This window comes from Quercus suber, unplaced genomic scaffold (assembly GCF_002906115.3).
Source record: "Quercus suber isolate HL8 unplaced genomic scaffold, Cork oak 2.0 scaffold_174, whole genome shotgun sequence".
NCBI lineage: Eukaryota > Viridiplantae > Streptophyta > Magnoliopsida > Fagales > Fagaceae > Quercus > Quercus suber.
Genome location: NW_027069634.1, coordinates 547,173 through 554,187, shown reverse-complemented (window position 1 = coordinate 554,187; position 7,015 = coordinate 547,173). Strand labels below are relative to the sequence as shown.

General features: G+C 32.5%; 1 long non-coding RNA gene across 3 annotated transcripts; it reads left to right on the top strand.

The window, feature by feature from the left end:
* Positions 1 to 338: 338 nt before the first annotated feature.
* LOC136069519 (uncharacterized) lies at positions 339 to 6,316 on the top strand. 3 transcript variants are annotated; one of them, XR_010630733.1, is made up of 5 exons: positions 339 to 501; positions 580 to 668; positions 2,478 to 2,557; positions 4,745 to 4,801; positions 5,131 to 6,315. It is a non-coding gene; the product is annotated as an uncharacterized LOC136069519 (long non-coding RNA). The 3 variants fall into 3 exon arrangements; XR_010630731.1 differs by having other exon boundaries at positions 340 to 501; positions 5,086 to 6,316; XR_010630732.1 differs by having other exon boundaries at positions 342 to 501; positions 5,210 to 6,313.
* Positions 6,317 to 7,015: the final 699 nt, after the last annotated feature.

The following is a 7,015-nucleotide window of genomic DNA, read 5'->3' as shown; positions in this document are numbered from 1 at the left end:
TAGCATTTAATGTTGCTACCCTCTCATTGAGCCACATTAGCAGTCATGTCATTACCAACATTTTTTCTGAATTTTTCTTATAATTTAAAATGCATTCCCTAAATTTTAAAATACTAATAATAAAAAAAATGATTCCCAACCTTATCTCCACCATAAAGCCTAATCTTTATAACTTTAATTATAAACATGTATCTCACATTAATGATGACTAGCATGAAGCCCAACCTATATGTTGCCCATCATAAAGCCCAAACCTAGCCGAATGGTCTTTAATTTTTAACGGCAAAAAACCCTTTTTGTCTCCCCACCTTTTGCTTTACCCCTGTTTCACGGTTTCAAGCTTGCTAATAGTAGCCTCTCTCTCTCTTCCAAAGATAGTTTCAAAGTTTAGACTTCAGATTCATAATGCCAGGGCTCTTTGCCTCTTCCTTCCTCTGTATGTTCAAGTCCTTTCAGTTGTTGCCGTTTCAGCAAAACCAAAGGCAGGGTATTTAACGTAAGGTGAATTTTTTATGGTCTCCATGTATCTTTTAGTTTCGTTTTTAATTTTTCCATTCTACTTATCTTTCAACCTTACAGTGCCACGACTACACAATTGAAGAGCTCATCACCAAGAGATTCAACAACGTCATCTAGCAATCAGATTGGCTAGATGAATATGGAGAAAGGTACATCATGACAACAATACCTAATCTTTCTCCCTCTCTCTCTTTGGTATTGGAACATCCATGTTTAATTTTTTAATCCTTTTGGGTTTTCAATTTTGGCATATTTTTATTTTATTTAGTTTCTCAATTTTTGGAATTCTATTTTTTTTTTTCGTTGGTTTCTTAATGCTGCACAAGTGTTTGAAGAAATGCTTAAATTGAACTTTGGATTGGATGTGTGGAACCCAATTGTTTATGCATGTGCAATGCTATTTACATATTTCTTTTAAATTTTGTTGTCAATTGTGATATCAATATTAGTTCTTTGGAAATTTGGTTTTCTTTTTAATGTTGTGGTTTTATTCAAGTATATGTATGTGAGATTGACCTATGTAAGCTCTACATATATATTCATATTGGTATATTCAATTTGTGTTTGCCAATTGGGTTTGTGTGTGGCCTTGGGTCCTTGCTATCTAATTGTTACTTTCTCTCCCTCAAAAAGTTGAAAACTTTGTTATGTTGAGTTATTTGGGTTTCGTTTGAATGGTTTTCGCTGTTTTTTATAGGTAAACTTTGGCTTTGGGATTTTTTTTTTTAATTTTTTTTATTTTCTGTTAATAAAGCATATTTACACTCAAAAGTTGTATAGGAATTTGTAAATGTTTTGGTGTTTTGGCTGCTTTTTGTTTAGGTGAATTTCATGTAAGATGTGGTTGAGATTTGTAATAGAAATTGGATGTGAAGTTGACCACAAAGCGCTTGCATGCCTTAAAATCGAATCCACCATCTGGTATGGCTATGCATATTCTACCTCCAATTCTTAGAGTATAGGTAATGTCCTCCTTAGACTTATCAATCTTTGAAGCCTATTTAGTTACATGATAAATCATTTCATCTTGGGTCTTTCACATCTAAATTCCCCAGAACCATTATTTTCCATAAATTCAACCATTAGTGCAAATTGTTCAATGTTGATTGGCTTCTGAAAGGTTAGGCCTAACAAGTTTTCATGGGGAATCAATTGCTGACTTTGGTAAGTTGGGTCCATCAAATTAACAAATCATATATATATTTTTTTTCATGGGTCCTTCATTTGCTGCTTAATATAACATTGCAAGTGAGATTTTAGATGGTGGTTTGTTCTAAACCTCATGGATGCTATTTCAATGCAAAGGACCTGGTCACTTTCTGAACATGTCAGCCAAGCAAATTATAAGTTTGAGTATCTTGGTTGCAATTAATCATTTTTTTGGTGGGAGGGGTTATTTTCAATTGCAAAAATTAGGAACTTTTCTATGCAATTTGGATTTTTTTTTTTTTTATATGAAAATTTCAATCTAGGACCATTAGCTATTTAGGTTTTGCAATGTTAGGCAACAACTGTAGCTCCTAAAACATGGCAATGGTAGCCACCTATTTCTCCTCATCTCAAAATGAATATGGCGTTGATCTTTTTCGAAAAGCCGCCAATTATGCAAGTTTGGGCATTATTGTTAAAGATAGTTATGGTTCTCTTATTATAGTCCATATTGAATTAATTCCTTCCCAAAGATTGTGGATGGCTGCCACAGCTATGTTGAGAGCATCATATGCGTTAATTTAATATTTTCATTTGAATATAGAAAATTGATTTACAAAGCAAGTAGTGTTATGGTCAAGGGTGAAAGTTTTTAATTTGAGTACTTTCTCTTGACTTTTAGATCCTTTGGACATATTTTGATATGATTAGGCAAGGTCACTCTGCAAAATCCATTTTACCATTTAGAGTACTTAATATTTTGCATTTCTTACTCTATGCAAATTGAGTGCATTTGATTTTATTTGTAGGAATTGAGGGCAACAATGCCAAAGCACAAGAAAAGGTGGTGGCATTGATGAATAACTACCAAATTTGAAAGCCATTGAAGGTACTCCCTTTCTCTATCTCTCTTGCCTATATTTTTTTTCTTTGAACTATATATGGAGGTTGCATTGGACTTGGCCAATTCACCACTCAAAAATTATGACAAACTGTCTGAAAAATGGGGGGAAAAACCTCTTCCTTTTTTTAAGGACCATACAATAAGGGTAAGTTTGTATCTTTAAGATTTTTCCTTAATGTTCTGTTTTTTAAGTTTTAAGTAGTTATTGAAGAGAGACACAAAAGTTGATTATTTACTATTTAATGGTCCTTTCTTCTTTTTCTTCTTCTTCTTCTTCTTTTTTTTTTTTTTTTTTTTTTTTTTTTTTTTTTTTTTTTTTTTTTTTTTTTTTTTTTTTGTGTGGATTGCAAATTGTCAAAGTTAAACTTTAATCTAAAGGAAAATTACTGGCTAGGGTGCCTCAACGTTATTTTGGAGCATGGGATGCTTTTTTCACTATAGTGAGGAAGGTCAATTTACTCTCTATAATATTGTGTTTTTTGTTTTCCATATTTCAATGCATTATTTCTAATACCTTTCAAAAATTAGGATTTCTATGGACTGATCTCAGAACCTCTAGCTTTATTTGGTAAATCAATTAATTTATGAGAGGTTTATGTGTAGATTACTGTGTAGAAGTTAGATTAAATCTCTTGAGAGGTTTATGCTTTGAGGGAATAGAACAATTGACTCTTGAGATTAAATCTCTCCTCCACTCTTTGTTTGCTTGGTGTTCTGCTTTCTCTTCTTTTTCTTGCTCTAATCTTTTTGTTATGCTTGATCATTGTAATTTTTGATCTTGATGTAAATCTTTCCATGTACACTCTTGGTGTACCTGGGGCTTTTGTTTTTTGAAATATCGTTATTTATCAACACACACACACACACACAAAATGTGTAGAAATCAGATGGATATAGGGAGAATAGAGAGATTGCAAAGAAATGGGTTCAACTATTTAGTACTCCCTATTTCTTAGTCACAACTATGAATGCATTGGACAAATTCAGTTGATAAAAATTAACTTTACAAATTAGTTGGCTAGAAATATGAGGTATCATAATTGCAAATCGTTTTTAAAATCCTTGACATGAATAAAGGAATTGTTTTAGAGTGATTTGTAAGTAGATTTTAATATGGTAGATAAATAAATTTAAATTTCCATTTTATATGTTGGGTATGATTTGGTGCACACCAATCAATCATTACATTCATGCTTTATTCATAATTTTTTTATATATTGTTATCAAATTAATCCAAGATGTGGACGAAGTTGAACTATGTGATACCCTTAAAAACTTTGTCGACTTAGCAGCATGTTAGTAGTACAATTTAGTTCTTTCTCTTCTTCTTTAAACAATTTTTATAAGTAATGGAAGAATTATTTACTAATGGGACAAGTTCTTTGGATGACTTGGAGATGGGAAATAACACAAAATTAAGTGTAGAGAATACTCAACTAAGTTAGAAATTTTTTAAGTAGTTTATTAGTTTCTCATTTGCTTTACTGTTTATCTTGGCTGTTAATGTATGTTTAGACTGCAATAATGAAAATTGGTTTATAAGAGATGAGGGCATTTACCAAGTTATTGTTTTCATTTGTCAAGGATACCACATTCTCTGAGATCCATGGCGTGGATGATTTGAATAGAACATGCTATAAGAAAGTAGATAATTGTAACATATATTCATACATAATCTGCAGAAAGAAACAACTACAAGTTTACAGCACAAGGCAAGTTAAATGATTTGTAATATAAATACACAGACCCATAAGATAGTTGGAGAGGACTGGATAATTTACTTATGGTTTCTTTGCTATATTACATGGAAAATCATGCTAAGATTAAGTACTTTTAATGATCTTTTTGTGCAAGGATAATTTGTAATTAAAATATATATGTGCAACATAGCAATATGACATAAATGTTTTGGTTTATAGACTCATCAGGTTTAAATGTCAAGGTGCTTCGATTTTGGGGGTAGTAGCTCGAGATGAAATGTAGTCTTATGTTAAATCTTGGACAAAGAAATTTAATTTTAATGATCCTTTAATGGCAGAAGTAGTGGTTATTAAAGGATCACTGTAATCAAAGGGTTAGAGTATATGGTTTGTTGTGTAGGGACTGTGGTATTATTATGAATCCAATGGATGGATATTTTTGATAGAGGAGTTTAAACAGATATTTTGATAGGTACAATCTCTTGGATGGATATTTTTGATAGAGGAGTTTAAACAGATACTTTGATAGGTACAATCTCTCTCTCTCTCTCTCTCTCTCTCTCTCTCTCTCCAACACGAGTTGCCCATATTTTTGTAATGAAGTTGAAAAGGATAGAAGTTGTTAACATGCATATTCTTTTGAAAAGCTTTGAGAATACAATGTATTTAAACATATATTTCAAATTATCTTTCTCGTGCATCGCATGAGTTAGTGACTAGTTTATCATAAAAAGGGAAACTAAAAAGTGAGACCATTAACATCTCAACAAAATATTTGAATCACCAAAAAGTTTCAAAAGATTAAACTTACAGAAGCTCTAGGCTTGGGTTGATCAATCAGTTCAAGATTGCTTTCAGTTCCAGTGGCTATGTTCTGATTCTGAACAAGTGGAAGTTGCTGTGGTCCCGAAATTTCTCTTTGATGGTGCTGGTGCAGGTGCTTGCAAGGACGAACTTGATGCCAAGGACTATCATCACTTGTGGAACTGCCACTCTCGGACATCACAACCTTTGATACATCTAATTTCCTATAGCCAGTAGATGAGTTCATCAAAACATTGCTTGTAGAGGCTTGACCTCGAGAAGCATTGGTGGTAGCTGAAGTTAACTGGTCAAGACAGTTACGATGAACATGTCCATAACACCTACACTGGGAACACACCATATCCAATCCCTCATATTTAACTCGCTGCCATATTTCCCCAATCTTGATAAGAGCAGGAAGAGGGCGTGTTACATCTACTCTAACACAAAACCTTGCAAACTTACACATCTTTCTTGTTTCAGTGATGGGTCAATTTTAAGAAGTCTAACACCAATAGTTGATGCTATTCTAGATAGAAAAGCATAGTATTCTAATGGAAGCTCTGGCAACTGAACCCAAACATCCACGTGTGTGATATTGGTCTCTGATGGCCTGAAGTTTAGAGCCCAGTTTAAAAGAGTGACACGGTAATTTGGGATCGACAAAGGTTCCTTGGTAACTACCATAGTATGATCCAATCTATTTGAAAGTTTCAACAAGAAGAATCCAAGACCTTGATCAAAAAGCTGGTAAGGTCCAAAAAGAGACAATTGGGAAGCAAGGCGTGTGTAGAGGTTCTTACAGCTTATCATTGTGCCATGGACATAGATGATAAAAGAGTACCGGAATTGATTAACGATTGGAGCCAGCTCGGTGGGGCTAAACTTAACGTCAATAGTTGTTGGACACTTGTTTGCATCCATGTCATGATCATCACCTTCCTCGCATGCACGGAGGTTGAGGTTAAGTGTACTACTCTCTGATTCATCGGAGGAAGAACATTTCTTGGTCTTTCGACCATTCTTTCTTGAAAGAGATTGTTCAGCATACTCGTCATCTGTGTTCTCCGGGTGATGCACATGGTAGTTCCTGTACATGGTGTTGCTACGTTTTTCTATTTGGTCTTTTAGCTGGAAAGAGAAACGGGAAGAGAAGAGATGTTGAGCCAAGATATAAATTTGCTTTGCTTTGTCAAATAAAATTCATTTATATTGAACATTAAAAAAAAAGAAAAAGCAAAGAGTTCTGTTAACTTATTATTAAAATGAAATGACCCCTAAAAATTGAGGACCAAAAACGTATTTAAATCACTATTTTAAAAATAGAAATAATATTAGGATATTGTATTTCTTTTTATAAAACCTGACAAAATTAAACTTTTAAATAACATCAAAAAATAAAATGGCATAATTTTATAGGTTTGATTCACTAATTAATATCAGCAGAAATAATTGAAAACGATTGCAATTGATGCAAACACACCCGAGTTATTTAATGCAACCCTTTTTACCAAGAAAAGGACAAGTTAGGTTTTACATTTTCGATTAAAATTTTGACTATTTTATAAGGAAATAAAAAATATTTTGTGATAGATTGTGATGTATAGATATAAAATAAAAATTCAAAGTGACAGGAAGATTTTAGACCTTTTAGTTCGTTATATAACAAATACCAAATTGCACTCGCCACTTTAAATTAGTTGTACCTTAACTTGAACCAGAACATAGGGCATATTAATTTTTACAATGGATATAAAAAATTGATCAGTATAAATCATTGTATTACTCGTAAAAGAAGGGATAAATTTTTATTTTATTTTTTCACTCAATCGTGTGATTTTTGTACTAGATCTCCATGTTCTATTCTATTGATTGGCATGGTAATGAAGTTGAAATATCTTTTTTTTTTTTTTTTTTTTTTGGGTAAATAAAATATTAT